Raw genomic sequence first — 17,025 nt, 5'->3', positions numbered from 1 at the left:
ACCCTCCCCCCCCAAAAGGGGCTTTATGTGGCAACAGGGGGTAGGTCATATGACTCAGCTCCCCCATCCAATCATAGACACCTTGGCTGCTAGATGGGGGGGGGGGGTTCCCTGATCCTTTTCGAGTATCTCTCTCTCAGTGGGAGGGAGGGGATTCTTGCTCTTGATCCTGTGGGGAAAAAGGACCCCCAGCCCCTGGGATTCTCAAGGGGAGGGAGCCCCCAGCCTCTCCTCCTTCCTGTCTAAATAGGTTCACGGGCCCCACCCTCAGCAGACAGCCCTTGTGTGGGTGGCCCCTTCCACAACCACTGCTAATGGGGCCAGGACCACGACAGGGCCCCTTGTCAGCATGTCGTGCCTGGGATGGCTCAGTCCAGCCCTGTGAAAAATGCACATTTCGATAACAAAGCCAGGAGAATAACCTGGGCAGAGTCGGCAGGGTCAGAGCTGCACGTTCTGGGGCACTGTCTGGCTGAGACACTGATCCTGGGGGACACTCTTCCCCACTTGTCTGCTCTGCTCCAAGATTTCTCAGAAATGGAGGAGTTTAGCTGAAGTTTGAGGACACTGAGCCAAGCTGCAGCCTTTCAGAACCTAGTGCTCACCTGGGCAGGGGAGGCCTCAGAAGGGAGATGAATGTATGTTTATGGGCATTACCAATCAGTCACCATTGGGCCAAGGATCTGGCCCCTTCTTGTGGTGTCCTGTCCCTTTAAATGTTTGAGCACTCCCCCCTCCCCAGTGTAAAGCCTCACTTGCATGTTAGTTTCAGCTTTTCAGCTGACAATAAAACCACCAGGGCAGAAGCTGTTTTTTCATCAGCTCACTTTTAGTGTAAGGGGACTGCTGTCCCCTTACTAAAACTCAGTGGGGGTGTTTTAGTTGCTAGCTGCCAGTACCAAAAGAAAGGGGAAGGGTCTATGGGAAATCAGTACCCTGAGACTGACAGTCCCCAGGAACAATGGGGAGAGGCCAATGCTCCAGGCCAGCCTGATTGACAGAGTGGACAGGCTAATCAGGAAGTCAGGAGGCCAGGGGGGTTTTGTCCTCCTTGTGAGCTGGAATTGCCTGGGTCAGGCAGAGTGGGGCTGAGCTAAGGAGAAAGCAGGGGCTGAGCTGAGCTGGGGAGCAGAGTCGTGCCAGATCCAGAAGGGCCTGCCACCTAGAGTGTGTGGCCACCTCCAGAGCAAGTGTCCTGCAGCATCCCTGCAGCACAGCCAGAGCCTGGGCAGGAGGCCTGGGATGTGTGAGGAACAGACTGTGAACAGCCCTGACATTCCAGAGATGCTGGTTGTGACGTCCCCATGCCACAGAACAGGGTGACATGCTTTTTCCTTTAGCCTTTCCCATTTTTTCCTTATTTTTAAAAATCGATTGCTGTTTAATAAATTCTATTTGCTTTGAACTGTATGTAATGATCAGTGGGTCAGGGAAGCATCCAGAGTGGAGAGAGCACCCCACAGTGGGGACACCCTAGCCCCTGACCTAAGTGACCACGACAAGATTGTGGGTCGAGCCCCCCAGCCTTGTTGGGGTTCCAAGGACTCTGCCACACAGGAGAGTGGAAGGGGAGCCCTTGAGGTCCGTCAGGGTTCTGGGTAAAGGAAGGGGGAGTGAGGACTCAGAATCTTCACCCTTGCTATCTGGTCACCCTAGGAAAGTTCGCCACAATAGCGGAACCATTCCCCCGCTTACATTAGCATGTCTATTTAGCTGCCTCTCTGCTGGTTCCAACATTTGATGGCCAGGAACTGACAACCCCCAAGTGTCCAGTGCTCCCATTGCTTAACCAAGAAGAAGAAGAAAAATCCAGCAAATAATACTATATAAAAAGGGGAGAGCTGTTCATCTAGAGGCACAATGTGACAGTCTGCTGCATTTTGCGGCTGCAGCAGCAGGAGAAAGCTAGCTAGAGAAGGGAGAATAAGTAAATAAAGACAGAACAAAGGACGAGACAGCTGCCAGAAGCTATTGTAAACAAAGTAGAGATGGGGAACTTGTCAATTCAGGGCAGAACTGAGGAGGAGTTTTCTGCTGTTGCTGCCTAGCTGTTGCAGAGACAAAGCACTGAGGAGGAAGCAAGCTGTCACAGTGACATCCAAGCAGCGGGGGAGGAGGGGCGTGTCGAGCACAGATAGTGCAGTAACAATGAAAGAATTTCTCTGTGGCAGAAAAGGTCATCCAGGAGGCTTGAAGAGCAGGAAAGCAGAGATATGGCACCTCTTGTGGGCAATGATGATGAATTTGTTGAAAACTAAAATCACGGGTGGTGTGCCTCAAATTTTTTGAGCAATTTGTAGCTTGCAGGATAATTTGTAGTTTCCCAACAGACAACAAATTTCAATCTTGCTGACAGTGACTGGTTTGAAGCCATATGGACTGCCACATGATTTATTGTCTCCAACTGTGCCAAGAACTGCCAAGTATGCCACAATTACTGCCACAATGTGGGAACACTTTTCTCCTACATCGTCAGTGATAGCAGAACAATTTCAATTCCATCAGCAAGATCAGGGAACTGGAAAATCAGTAGCACAGTTTGTTGCTGCTCTAAGGATGTTGTCAGAGCATTGTCAGTTCAGACAAACATTAAGTGATGCCTTATATGACCAATTTATCTCTGGATTATGCAATGGCAAGATTCAGAAGACGGTACTGACTATGTCACCGTTTACATTCAAGAAGGCTGTTGAGGTGACTGTTGCCATGGAAACTGCAAAGAAGGATTTTCTAGATATTAGTATGAACTGAGGAGTTCATATTCTGAATTAGTGAGACAGAGGACCATGGGAACATGAAGAATTTCCATGGGGCTATAGTGCACAAACTACACATGCGGAGAAGGATTACTGGGCATGCCAGGTCATTTGTTAGAACTGCCAGAAGAAAGGACACATCGCTGTGACCTGTCACACAGTTCAGAGACCAGCAACACACAGTAACTGTAGATCCAAGAAGACACCTATGAAGACTGAACCTAAGAAATGATGGAAGTTGGGAATTCATAATGTGGAAAAAGACAAGAGCTATAGGGACACTGATCAAGATTTCAGAGTGGTAGCCGTGTTAATCTGTATCAACAACAACAAAAACCAAGGAGTACTTGCGGCACCTTAGAGAATAACAAATTTATTTGGGCATGAGCTTTCGTGGGCTAGAACCCACTTCATCAGATGCATGCATGAAAGCTTATGCCCAAATAAATTTGTTAGTCTCTAAGGTGCCACAAGTACTCCTTGTTTTTTTAAATCAAGATTTAGCACTTCATGTTTTATCAGAAGCTGCAGTCAAGGATGCCATCTGACTGAAGGAGTTCCCTCAAGAATGGAGCTTAATACTGTTTCATTGATTTCTGTATCTGCCTATCACTAGATATTGCCACAAGTTCCTCTGGAAGAAACGTCCACTTTAAAGACTTATACTGGGGAAAAATTAGTCCAAAAAAGGGATTTGCCAGGTAAAAGTTCAACTAGATGACCAATCAGTTGTTTTACCTTTTTATGTGATTGAAGGAAAGTATCCACCATTATTTGGAAGATCTTGATTTGAGAAGCTCAAGATGGATTGGATCAAGAACAAAGTGATCACAAAAGTACCTCAAAATCTTCAGGAAATACTGGACAGACATTCTAAAGTTTTTGAAAGAACTTAGATAGATAAACAACGTCCCAGGGAAGCTCACTGACAGCCAGCCAAAATATTGCAAGCCCAGAGCTGTGCCTTATACTCTGAAGCATCTGGTGGAAGCTGATTTGGACCGTTCAGTGAACATTGGAGTCCTGTCACCAGTTGCACACAGTGAGTGGTCTACACCTATTGTACCAGTGATCAGGAAAGACTCAGTCTTAATATGTGGAGATTTCAAAGTGATGCTTAATCCAGTTTTATGTGCAGATTAGTAACCACTACCTCACACTGAAGATTTGTTAGCTACTTTTAGTGGTAGACAGCGTTTCAGTAAATTGGATTTGCTCAGTGCATACCTACAAACGGAGATTGTGAGATATTTGCAAGATGCTGGCTCAATCAACACACAAAAAGTCTTATTTTGTTATAAAAGGTTGCCTTTTAGTATCACATCAGCACCTGCCCTTTTCTAGAAAGCCATGGATGAGATTCTGAAGGGACTGAGTGGAGTTCAGTGTTACTTGGATGCCATCTTTGTTACACGAAAGGCTCAAGGGAATCATCTGTGAAATTTGGGTTCTGCTTTGACACATTTGGAAGACCATAGACTAAGGATTTTTCAAGACAATTGTGAGTTTTTCAAATCTTCAGCTGAATACCTTGGATATGTAATTGATGCCCTGGGGTTAAGAAAAATCGCCAGAGAAAGAGGAGATGGTTCTTGAAGCACTACTGACAGAGAACATGTCACAGTTATGTACATTCTTAGGAGTGCTTAACTACTACAGTAAATTTCTTCCTAATCTGGTGACAGTTTTGGCATCTTTAAGAGTGTTTGCATGCATTTAATGAAGTAAAGAAACTGTTGAATCAGTTGAAGTGAGCTGTAGCTCACGAAAGCTTATGCTCTAATAAATTTGTTAGTCTCTAAGGTGCCACAAGTACTCCTTTTCTTTTTGCGAATACAGACTAACACGGCTGCTACTCTGAAACCTGTCACCATATGGAGTGGGCACAGTTCTTGCCAACATTTTTCCTAATGGTATAGAGAAACCAATTACCTTTGCACCACAAAAACTCATCACTTCTGAGAAGAGCTATGTGCAAATAGAGCTAAGAGCTCTCAGCATTATCTTTGGTATATGGCTGTTCCATACCTACCTATATGGTAGACTGTAGTGGGTTAGCAGGGGTCCCTCCCCCTCTGGGCCAGTGGGAGGCCACTCTGCCTCACTACATAACTGAGCATCACCCACAATCAGGGAACTAGCAGAGCACTACACAGACTATATGGCTCTGGCCTGCAGTCTGGGCAGATCCACAAATGAGTCTTGGGGTCCCAGACCCCCAAGCAGGGTGGGGCAAGAAACTGTCTATGCCTCTGGCCTGCAGTCAGGGCAGAGCAGCAAACAGTTATGAGCCCAAGCCCTCGGTCAGGGTGGGGCAGTAAGGAGTCTGTGGCTCTGTATAGAACGGCAAGAGGGTTGGGTATCTCCAGCAGATGGCCAACAAATGCAGGCCTCTTGGCCTAGCAAGGGGAGACTGCCACCTCAGGGGTGAAATGGTAGCGGGGCCCAGGCTCACCCGATTCCATCAGGCCCCGACCCAGGGCCCTAACAGTGGTGGAGTATTCCACCACTGGGTCATCAGGGAATCCAGCTGCAACCTGCTGACCAGGTCTCCTGCAGCAATACAGCCAGACTGGGGTCGGCTGCCTCTGGGCCACTTCCTACACTCCCCGTGGGGTGTACTTGAATCCGCTGGTGGTCTTCCAGTTTGTTGGAGTAGAAGTACAGTGGCAGTCCCAGCGACTCTTCAATGCCTTGGTCAGTGCATGGCTCCAGAAGCTCTGGTCACTCCTCAGCTCAGCCGCAGTCCGCTGAAGTTTCCAAGCTCAGGAGAGATCAAGAGGCATCTGTCTCCTTCAGCAGTTGCAGCCCAAATGAGCTGCAGGACAGCCCTTTATGCTTCTTGTCCCGCCCTCTGACTTCCAGTGGGAGGGGTGAGCATGGCCTGGCTCTGCCCACCTGGGTTCAGAAAGTGGTCCCTCTGCCTCTGGCTCAGTGAGAGTCCACTTCACCTCACTACACACACACACCCCTTAAGTCCATCTCCCGGTCTTCATGTGGATACATTGGAGGTGTATCTCTCAACATGCTTGTGTGGGGCCAGAGCCAAATTCCTGGTGGATGAGGTTTTGCCTACAGCCTGAGTCTATGAGGGCTGTGACTCGTTTTCACCCAAACTCCACAGTAGTTGTTTGCTGGCTCGAGACTCTCCGGTATAGACTTGGCCGAAGATGCAGTCCATCTCGGGACACTTCCATTGTAAGGGCCCAAGCCGGCTGCAGGAGAAGCGGGGTCCAAGCTCTAGTTGCCCTGGCCAGGGGATCACCTCTGTTGAGTGATTTGGATTGTGGTCTTGTCAGCAATGTCGGAGCATCTCTGCCATGTGGGCCCAGGTCACCGAGAGGTGTTACTGGCCCTGTCGTCATGGGTTTGGATTCGGCCATGGGCTCCTTTGGCCTGGGCTTTCTTGCTGGGCCAAGGAGCATCAAACCGGGCGTTGAGGCCGGGCTCAGGCTCCTGGCCCAATAGGGTTATCAGTGGCCAAGAAGTCCTCCATTAAGGTGACTGCTGCAATAAGTGTTGTGGGTCAGTGCCGGAGTACCCTCCTGGGGCAGGAGGACATGAACAAACTGCTCTAGGGTGATCTGCTCAGCGACCTTGCCCGCTGACCACTGCTCAGGGTGCAGCCATCGCCAGCAGAGGTCTTTTATCTCCTGGGTGATGACCTGCGGCCAGGCCCCCAGCGGGTAGGTGTTAGCCCAATATCACTGCTGGAAGGTCTCCAGCATGATGTCCAAGGCATCTAAAATGCAGCTTCATGCATCCATAATCTTGTGCCTCATCGATTGGGAGGCCCTGATAGGCGATCTGGGTTGCCCCAGTCAGGTAGGGGGCCAAGAGGGCAACAGGAAACATAGGGGGATTCATTGTGCTCCTGGGAGGTGGCCCACTGGGTCCAGGCAGCAGGGTTGCAAGCTGTTGGAGACACTGTTGCTGCTCCTCATGGTGTTGGGCCCCCAAATCCCAGAACAGTTGCTGTTTGGCCCCCAGCACCTGTACCAGTTGTCGTTGTTGCTGGAGTTATGATACCTGCTGCTGCTGTTGGTTCTTGGCCAGATACTTAATGAGTTTGTCAAGCTCCATCTCTCCCGTTAGGGATAACTAAGGCATGGCATATGCAGGACCTCTTACTGCAGGGGTCAAGTTGCTGCTCACATTCTCCACCAAGCAGGTCCCTCCCGCTTTGGGTCAGTGGGAGGCCACTCTGCCTCACTACGTAGACGTATTACTTTGCAGATGGATCATTGCCATTACTTTCATTATTTGGATTGAAACATGGAATTCCTTCATTAGCTACTGCTTGCATGCAATGATGGGTATTGCTACTTTTGGCTCATTCCTATACTATTCAGTTCCATAAAGGGTCTCAGCCTGGCAATGCTGATAGGCCATCACACAAGCCATACCCGAACTCTCATTTACCCAAAGAAACTTCGGATGAAATGTTCTCTCTCAGCTTGATGAATAGGTTACCTATTACTAGCACCGGCATCAACAAAGAAACTGCTGCAGATGATGTGCTTTCTCTTGTGAAGGGAATGGTACCACAAGGTACAGGGTTCGATTATAAGAATCCCCAGTTTACACAATTCATGTCATGTCAACATGAATTATCTGTGAATTATGGTTGCATCTTATGGGAAATGTGAATGCTCATTCCAAAATCAGTTCAATCTCAGGTTTGGAAGCTCTTCACAAAGCCCATCTTGGAATCGTACAGATGAAGACCATAGCCTGGAGTCACATCTGTTAGACGGGATTGACAAAGTATAACACTTCATCTTCTTCCAATACCTATGTGCCAGCAAATTCAACATGATCCTGGCCAGATTATTCAAACACCTTGGTTGTGGACTCAGACACACTGGAAACTTAATGACGTGGACTTTGCCAGATTTTTAGAAGGTTACATGTTTTTGGTCTTAGTCAACGCCATTTGAAATGATCAGTAGTTTTCAGCATGACTTCTACTACTACTGCTAAGATCATTGGACATCTTCGCACCTTGTTCAGATAGTTTGGTTTACTGTTACAGTTAGTGAGTGACAATGGACCTCAATTCTGTTCTGCAGAATTTCAGAGGTTCCTAGCTTCAAATGAAATTCAGCACATATGCTCATATTATCCGGCTTCAAACTTACTAGCAGAACTCTTTTTGTACAGACACTTAAGCAACTCTTAAAAGCTAACAAATCTATTTTGAGTCAGAGATTGGAAAATTCCTTGCTCATCTACAGGCACACACCACATACTACTACCCAGGAGCCAACTGAAACTCTTTGCTTGAAGCAATCTTTGCGTCCCTGTTGGGACCTGCTACATCCTGATATTGCCGCACTTGTAGCCGAATTCCAATCTATGCAAACTGATTATGTGAGATGCATCAGCATTCTTTTCAAGTTCAAGACTTAATGTGGACTCCCAGCTACAGTTGTTGCTCAGTGCTCAGATGGTGACTAGGTCTGGGTCCAGGACGTCCCAGAACACGCGGTAGAACTCCACGGTCAGCCCGTCCATGCCTGGAGATTTATTGGTGGGCATGCGACGGAGGACTTCCGAGAACTCGGCCAGAGTGAGAGGCAGCTCTAGCCGGTCTTGGTTGCCCACCCTGACCGTCGGGAGCTCCTCCCAAAGCACTCTGCAAGTGTTAGGATCGGTCTGATCCAGGGAGAAAAGGCTTGCGTAGAAGGCTCTCGCCATCCCGAACATCTCCACCGGATCCGTGAGGGGGGTGCCATCTTCTGCCAGTAGGCAGATGACATGTTTCTTAGCCCCCGCTCTTTTTCTCCAGGGCGTAGAAGAAGCGGGAGCCGCGATCCATCTCCCGAAGGAGACGGATGCGGGATCGAACGAAGGCACCCCAGGCCCGATGGTCCTCGAGTATCCGGAGCTCCTCCCGCTTCTCCTGGCATGCTCCGCAGAGGGGTGGATCCTCGGGGCTGGCGGCCAGACACCTCTCCAGCTCTAAGACCTCCCATTCCAACTGCTCTATCGCCGCATCCCTCCGTCGGCTGGCGCCCCAGGTGTAGTCACGGCAGAAGAGCCAGGCGCGCACCTTCCCTAAGTCCCACCACCGCCGCGCAGAGGGAAGGCACGCCGCTGCCCTCGCCAGGCCAGCCAGAACTCCCGGAAGGACGCCACGAAGCCCGCAACCTCCAGCAAGCTGTTGTTAAAATGCCAATAGGCCGGCCCCGGCCTCTCTGCGCAGAGGGATGCTGTCACGGTGGCTATATGATGGTCAGAAAATGGGGCCGGCCGGATGCTGGAGGAGTGGGCTCGTGAAAGATGAAAGCATGATAAATAAATGCGGTCCAACCGGGAGTGGCGCGACCGATGGGCCTCCACCCGGACAAAGGTGAACGTGGAAGTGTCATCCGGGTGGTGGTCGCGCCAGACGTCCACCAGGGAGTGGTGTTCGACTATCTCCTGGAGGACGGCGACGGCGGCCGGGCTCTGCTCGGTCCCCGAGCGGTCCCGCTCCTCAAGGGTGATGTTAAAGTCCCCTCCCAGGACCAGGCACTCCTGAGGATCCAAGGTGCCGAGGAAGGCGGACGCCTGCTGATAGAATTGCAGCTGCTCCGGGCTTGCTGCTGGGGCATAGATGTTGACGAGGTTGACTACCAGCCCCTCCATGCGGACCCAGAGGTGCAGCAGGCGACCCGGCACAGCCTCGGTGACCCCCAGCACCTCGGGCCGTAGGTCGGGGGAGAACAGGGTCACCAATCCAGCTGTACGAACTGTGAGGTGGCTAAAATAGACCCTGTCCCCCCAAGTCCAGCCGCCAGCTGTCATCCGCCAGCGGTCGGATCCGTATGGGTCTCCTGCAGGAAAACCACAGAGTACCTCCCCTCCCGAAGGAAGGAGAGCACCTGGGACCTGCGGAGACCCATCCTACAGCCACGGGTTTTCAATGTTGCGATGGTAAAGGGTGCCATGAGGAGGGCTGGGGGGGATCCTCGCCAGTAGGGATGCTCGCGGCTCCCGGCGGGCCGTGCAGCAGTCCGTGACCCACCCCGTAGGTGAGTAAGGAGTCACGGAAGTGGTGGACCCGCTGGTAGGCCGTGGCGCCCTGCCTCCCGGTCCTTTTCTCCTCCCCCATGAGGGCTCTTGCGGCCCGGAGGATTTGATTAAAGTCCCCCCATCGCTGGAGGGCAAGCTGGACTTTGTTGCGGGAGCCACGGGCGTCTTCTAGAAACTCCCGCAACTCCTCTCGCAGCGCATGGGGGGCTGGGGTTATGGTCTGGTTACTCCCCGACGTGCCCCTTGCTACAGCCCCGTGGGCCACCGAGACGGGCAGACAGGGTGCGGACCCCCGACGGGGCTCCTGATGAGTTGACCTGAATGCTGGGGTGATAGGGGGCGGCGGAGGGAGGATAGCAGCCCCTGGTGGGTCGTGACGGGTAAACACAAAGGCTGCTCCCTGGGAGTCATCTGTTGGAAAGGGGAAGGAGACAGTCCCAGGGGTGGCAATAACAACTCGGGAGGTGGACGGGATAAGGGCAGGGGCAGGGGTAGAGGTGAGAGTCTGCATTGGGAGAGGGCTCTCACTGATGCCGGGCGCAAGCTCTCTGGTGGATTTGGCAGCCACGGCATCAGGAGGTGGACTTTCTTCTGTAGGGTCCTCTCCCGGGAAGGAAGTCGAATGCTCCTCACCAGCGAGGGATGCCCCTGGTGGCTCAGGTTCCAGCCGCGTGGCACTGGCCGTCACCTCAACAGGCTCGGCGGCTCTCAGCGGGGTGCCCTCTGCAGCCGGTTTGATGGAGGAGACCAGGGGCTCCTTGGAGGTGGGAGCGGAAGCAACGGTTAGGGGGAGGGAACATGGGGAAAGGGCGGCTGGAGTGAAGTCGCCCAGATCGAGGCCCGCTGGCATAGGATCGTCCTCCCCCTGGGTGACCGGGGTCAGACCCAGGGCCTCGATTTCCTCATATATAGACGGGAAATTGATTTCCGCTACCCCGGGATTCTCCCCGCCGGCACCTGACGCGACGGTTACTTCGGAGCACACTGGGGTTTCAGATGGTGCCTCGGGGGTCTTGGAGGGGAGGGACTCCCGTGGTGGGGAGATACTGCCTTCCAGTGCTGCCACATCTTCCCCAGCCTGCTCTGGTGGATGGAACACACCCATGGGTAGAGCGGAAGGCTCGGCATCGGTGCCCCCCTTCCTGGTCTTCCGGGGGGCCTCCGCGTCAGATGGGAGGAGCGGAGCTCGAGCCTTCCGCTTGCCCCGCTTTCCTGGACTAGGGCCCAGCCCTCCATGGCATCATCTGGGGGCTGGCTAGCAGGGGTTGTGTCAGGGGGCAGAGGTGATGGCTCAGGGACTCGAGGGGGTAACGGTGGGGCAGCACAAGGGAGGGAAGATTCCCCTTGGGGCGGGCGCTCTCCCATGCTTGGCGGTGTCCCTGCCGCACCCTCCTCCACAGGCCCCACTAGATTGCAAACAGCGGGGGCGGGGTTCTCCCGCTCGTCTGGGCATAGTTGGGGAGGTGCCCCTTGGGCCTGAGCGGGAGCAATGGTGGACTGGGAAGGAGGAGGGGTGGTTTCGGGCGCCAGGCAGCCAGGGGTGTCGGCGATGACGGGGCCGGTGCCCTGCCTGGGCTCGGGGGTCCTGGATGTCCCTCCTTCCCAGGCCAAGGGGCAGTCCCTCCGGACGTGCCCCATCGCCCGGCAGAGGTAGCACCGGGCCTCCCCCGTGGAATAATGCACCCGGTAATGGTCCCCCTGGTAGGGGACTAGGAAGGACCCCTCCAGCGCCTCTCCATCACGTGCCGCCAGCGGCAGTTGAAGCTGCACTTGCTGGTGGAACGAGAGGACGTGACGGAGGGTGGGGTCTTTGCAGCCCAATGGGAGAGGACTGATGACAGAGATGGGTTTCCCCAAGGTAGAAAGGGTGGGTAACAGGGTGGCATTGGGGAGAAAGGGAGAGACGGAGGTCAGGACCAGGCAGACGCCCAGGTCCTCTAGCGGCTCTAAGGGGACGCCCCCAACTGCCAGGCCCTTCTCCACCGCCTCCTGGGCGGCGGCCTCCGATGCTAAGAAGAAGACGACCTTGCCATACATTTTGGAGGCCGCGACAATGGCCGTGGGCCCCACCACCCTCGCCAACGCCCGTACATAGGTCTCCACGTGGGGCGAGGCGGGCACCAGGAGGCAACGGACACCATGCTTCCTGGTCATGGTGGGAAAGGGGCCCCGGCCGCTATAGATGGTAGTGGAGGCAGTGGGCAGGAGAGATGACATAGCGGCAGGCGGGGGGGGGCTGCCGCCACCTAGGGGTATGCTCTGGGGGCCAAGGGAGGGACACCTGCAGAGCTGGTGGAGGGAACAGCGGGGAGGGGCGCCCCAGCTGGAGATGAGGCCGGGGCATTGGGGTGACCATCGCCTCCGCTGGGGCACCAGCAGCGACGGGCATTGGGGTGACCTCCACTGCTGCCATGTCTCTCCCCCCCTCAGATTTTTGACACCCTAGTCATAGACCATTACATGCGGGGACTGCCACCAGATCTCCGCAAATGGGTAGGCCAGAACAATCCGTCCACGTACGATGAGATGATCACACTGGTAGAAAGATGGATGACAGCCAGGGAACTGACCCGACTATCCAAGGAAGGCCCCTTTCGAAGCAAGCTCCCGACTCCAACCCTGGAAGGTTGGGCAGCCAAACCCCCGGGGAGTCCTAGGTGGAAGAAGGGTGGGACTAAAAACCAGCGGGGCCCCAGAAGGAAGGGATTGGCCTGAGTGGGGGGAACCCCGGGACTAAACCCTCTAACCCCTGGGATAGGGGAGTGATTAAAAGCAATTATAGATGTTATGCATGTGGGGAGTAGGGACACATAGCAGCACAGTGTCCCAGCACCGAGGAGCCTATGCAATGTAACTTAGGGGATTGGGAGGTCCCATGCTCCCTTATCCACCTTGTGGGGGTTGCATTAGCCCCGCATAATTACACCAGGCCGGTGAGGATAAATGGAGCAGAGACTACAGCGCTTGTGGACTCTGGGAGTGCTATCACCCTCATCAGGTAAGCTGGTAAAAATAGTCAGCCGCTACAAGCCAAACGTGTAGCAGTGACATGCATGCATGGGGCCGTGAATCGTTACCCCACCATCCCAGTGGAGATAGAGGTTCAGGGAAACCCCATTGAGGTGACCGTGGGCGTAGTTCCTAAACTCCCATATCCTGTAGTCATTGGGAGGGACTATCCAGGGTTTGATAATTTACTCCCCCCGGAGAGGCTGGAGGGAGATGGGGACCCTGAGGACAGCGACTCGTCACCGGGGGAATGTCAACCCCCGATGTTTGCTGAGATTTCTCAGGATCTGTTCTCAGCCCCCGAAAAGTCCCGGAAGACAAAAAAAGAGAGGAAGGCCGCGAAGGCCTTGGGAACCTGGATCCTGACCCAGGGCCAGAAGACCTCCCTAGTAGGCAGATGGATGTGAACAGCCAACAGAGAAACTTCCACCACAGAAGGTAAGCCAGAAGCTGTCCCCAGCCATGATGGTGGCGAGCCATTGGAAGAAGCAGAAGCTGGCCCCTGGGAGCTTGGGCAGGTTAGTCCCGGGAGAGAGACTTTTGGGCGGGACACGGTGGAGGACCCCAGATATGATAACGCCAGGAAAGAGGTGGCTGAGATCGATGGGATACCCGTGGATGGGAAGGTCGGTGGTCCCGGACCTTACTTTATAGTGAAGAAAGATCTCCTGTACTGTGTGGTGCAAATGCAGGAGCAAGAGATACAACAACTTCTGGTGCCACGAAAACATCAAAAAGCCATATTGAGTCTCGCCCACAGTCACCTGTTTGGAGGACACCTAGGGGTAGAGAAAACCCAGGCACGGATCCTGCGGAGGTTCTTCTGGTCAGGAGTACATGAAGATGTTTGGTGCTACTGCACCTCTTGTCTGGAGTGTCAGTTACATAGCCCTCGCCCGCACTTGCGGGCTCCTTTGATACCTCTTCCAATAATAGAGGTTCCTTTCGAACGGATAGCCATGGATCTGGTAGGGCCCCTAGAGAAGACCGCTCAGGGCCACCAACATGTGCTTGTTTTACTGGACTATGCAACCCGGTACCCGGAAGCTGTTCCCCTGCACAACACAGCTTCCAAGACAATAGCTAAGGAGCTAGTACAGATCTTTGCCCGGGTTGGGCTTCTCAAGGAGATATTGACTGATCAAGGGACACCTTTCATGTACAAGTTGATGAGAGATCTCTGTTCATTGCTCCAGGTACAAGCCCTATGGACCTCTGTATACCACCCGCAAACAGATGGCCTTGTAGAAAGGTTCAATAGGACCCTCAAGGCCATGATCAGGAAAGTGGTGAGCCGGGATGGGAAAGATTGGGATACCCTATTGCCTTACCTCATGTTCACCATCTGGAAGATTCCACAAGCCTCCACGGGTTTCTCTCCATTTGAACTACTATATGGGCGCCACTCTCGGGGCATATTGGATATAGCCAGAGAAGCCTGGGAAGAGGAACCAAATCCCAGAAGGAACATAGTTGAGCATGTACTGCAGATGAGAGATCGGATAGCCCGAGTTACATCCATTGTATGGGAACAATTGGAGAGAGCACAGGAGACCCAACGAACTCATTATAACCACCAAGCGAAGCTTCGATGGTTCCAACCAGGGGATCGGATGATGGTACTGATGCTCACAGCAGAAAGTAAACTGTTGGCCCAGTGGCAGGGACCCTACGAAATAATCAAAGCCATGGGAGAGGTGAACTATAAGGTGTGGCAGTCAGGCCGCCGGAAATTGAAGCAAATTTACCACATCAATCTTCTAAAACCTTGGCACGACCGAGAGGCATGCTTAGTTATGCAGAAGACCCTTCCCCAGGAGGATAACTTACACGAGCAAGTGAGGATATCATCCAACTTGACGCCAATCCAAAAGATCGAGGCAGCCGACATGATTAATCGCAACAGAGATGTGTTCTCTACAAAACCAGGGAGGACGACTGAGACCTATCACCATATCCGCACGATCCCTGGAGCCAAGGTAACATTGAGACCCTACCGAATCCCAGCAGCCAAAAGAGAGGAAATCAAGGCGGAAGTAAAGAAAATGTTAGAATTAGAGGTTATTGAAGAATCTTACAGTCAGTGGTCCAGTCCAATTGTTCTAGTGCCTAAACCTGATGGTACCATGAGATTCTGTAATGACTTTTGCCGACTGAATGAAATATCCCAGTTTGATGCATACCCCATACCATGCATCGATGAACTGGTTGACTGACTAGGTAGTGCCTGATTCTTGACTACACTGGATCTGACAAAAGGGTACTGGAAGATTCCTCTGATCAAAGAAGCTAAAAAAAAGACAGCATTGTCCACCCTGGATGGGCTATTCCAGTACACCGTACTCCCTTTTGGGCTACATGGGGCCCCAGCCACATTCCAGCGCCTCATGGATAAGCTGCTGCACCCCCATACTAGTTATGCAGGTGCATACCTAGATGTCATCATCCATATGCCAGAATGGGGAACCCACTTGGAGAAAGTTGAGGCAGTATTGTGCACCTTAAGGCGGGCTGGCCTCACTGCTAATCCCGCTAAATGCGCCATAGGGCTAGCAGAGGCTAGGTACCTGGGATGTATTGTGGGAAGGGGCATAGTGAAGTCCCAAACAAATAAGCTAGAGGCAATTCAAAACTGGCCCTGGCTGACCTGAAAGAAGCAGGTCCGTGCGTCCTAGGCATGGTGGGCTACTACTGATGGTTTATTCCCCACTTTGCCACTAGGGCAAGTCCCCTAACAGACCTGGTTAAGGCCCAAGGTCCAGACATGGTAAAGTGGACCGACGCAGCAGAGGGGGCATTTACAGACCTTCGGATGGCCCTCTGTAATGACGCTGTACTCATAGCCCCAGACTTTAACAGGGAATTTATTTTACAAACAGACGCTTCCGAGGTGGGGTTGGGAGCAGTTCTGTTGCAAATGGTGGGAGAAGAGGAACACGCGATCCTCTACCTACTCAGAAAGCTTCTCCCAAGAAAACAGAAATATGCAGTAGTCGAGAGAGAATGCTTTGCTGTCAAATGAGCTATGGAGGCACAGCGTTATTACCTCTTAGGCTGGCGATTTACTCTTGTGACGGACCATGCACCCCTCCAGTGGATGCAGCAGAATAAGGAAAAGAATGCAAGGGTCACCAAGTGGTTCTTATCCCTCCAACCATTCCAGTTCCACATACGGCACAGGGCTGGATGCCACCATGGCAATGCTGATGGTCTGTCATAAGCATACTGCCTGGCGTCCCAAGTTGCCCAACTCTATGGTGTTGAGCGGGGGAGGGGCGGGGGGGAGGATATGTGACAGGGCAAGGCCAAATGGCTATAGAAAAGTAGTCTTATTGGGATCCGGGAAGTGGGCGGGCGAAGCCCGTCCACTGCTAAAGGGTCCCCCCCAGCCTAAAAGGGGGATCCACAGGACCTAGATACCCAAATAATTCCGGGGGACAACTAATAAAAGAACAGGGACAGGAGTGCGGTCAAAGGGTCAAAAGAAGGGAACCGGACGGGGACACCGAGCAGAGAACCCCGGACAGAGCCCACTGCTCCTCAAAGGCGTCAAGGGAGTCAGAGGACGCCGCCCAGAGGAACTCTGCCCGGATACGTGAACGGACCGAGGATCGGAAATAGGCCCCACAGTCACAGGAGACTCCATCGGCCAACCTCCTCACTCTGGTTTTGTAGATGGCCATTTTAGCTAGGGCCAGGAGGAGGTTGACCAGGAGATCCCGGGGCTTTGTGGGGCCACGGATAGGGAGTGCATAAATGAGAAGGTGAGGGGAGAAGTGCAACCAAAAACGTAATAAGATATTGGTGAGGAGCCGGAATAGGGGCTGCAGCCTGGCACACTCCAGGTAGACATGTGCCAGGGTATCCCTCACGCCGCAAAAGGGGCAGGTGTCTGGGATTGTGGTGAACCGCGCCAAGTACACGCCCGTGCTCACGGCTCCGTGAAGGAGCCGCCAACTGACATCCCCGGCGGGCTTTGGGACTAAGATGGAATTATAGAAAAGTAGTGGGAGATAGATATATTAGCTCCAGGTCAATTAAGACACCTGGGGCCAATTAAGAACTTTCCAGAAGACAGGGAGAATGCTATGTTGATTGGGACACCTGAAGCCAATCAGAGGCTGGCTGAAACTAGTTAAAAGCCTCCCAGTCAGTCAGGTGGGTGTGCATGTCAGGAACTGTGGGAAGAAGTTGTGCTGTTGGAGACGCTGAGTAGTACACACCATATCAGGCACAAGGT

This window comes from Dermochelys coriacea, chromosome 14 (assembly GCF_009764565.3).
Source record: "Dermochelys coriacea isolate rDerCor1 chromosome 14, rDerCor1.pri.v4, whole genome shotgun sequence".
Lineage (NCBI taxonomy): Eukaryota > Metazoa > Chordata > Testudines > Dermochelyidae > Dermochelys > Dermochelys coriacea.
Note: the sequence above shows the minus strand (reverse complement) of the source record.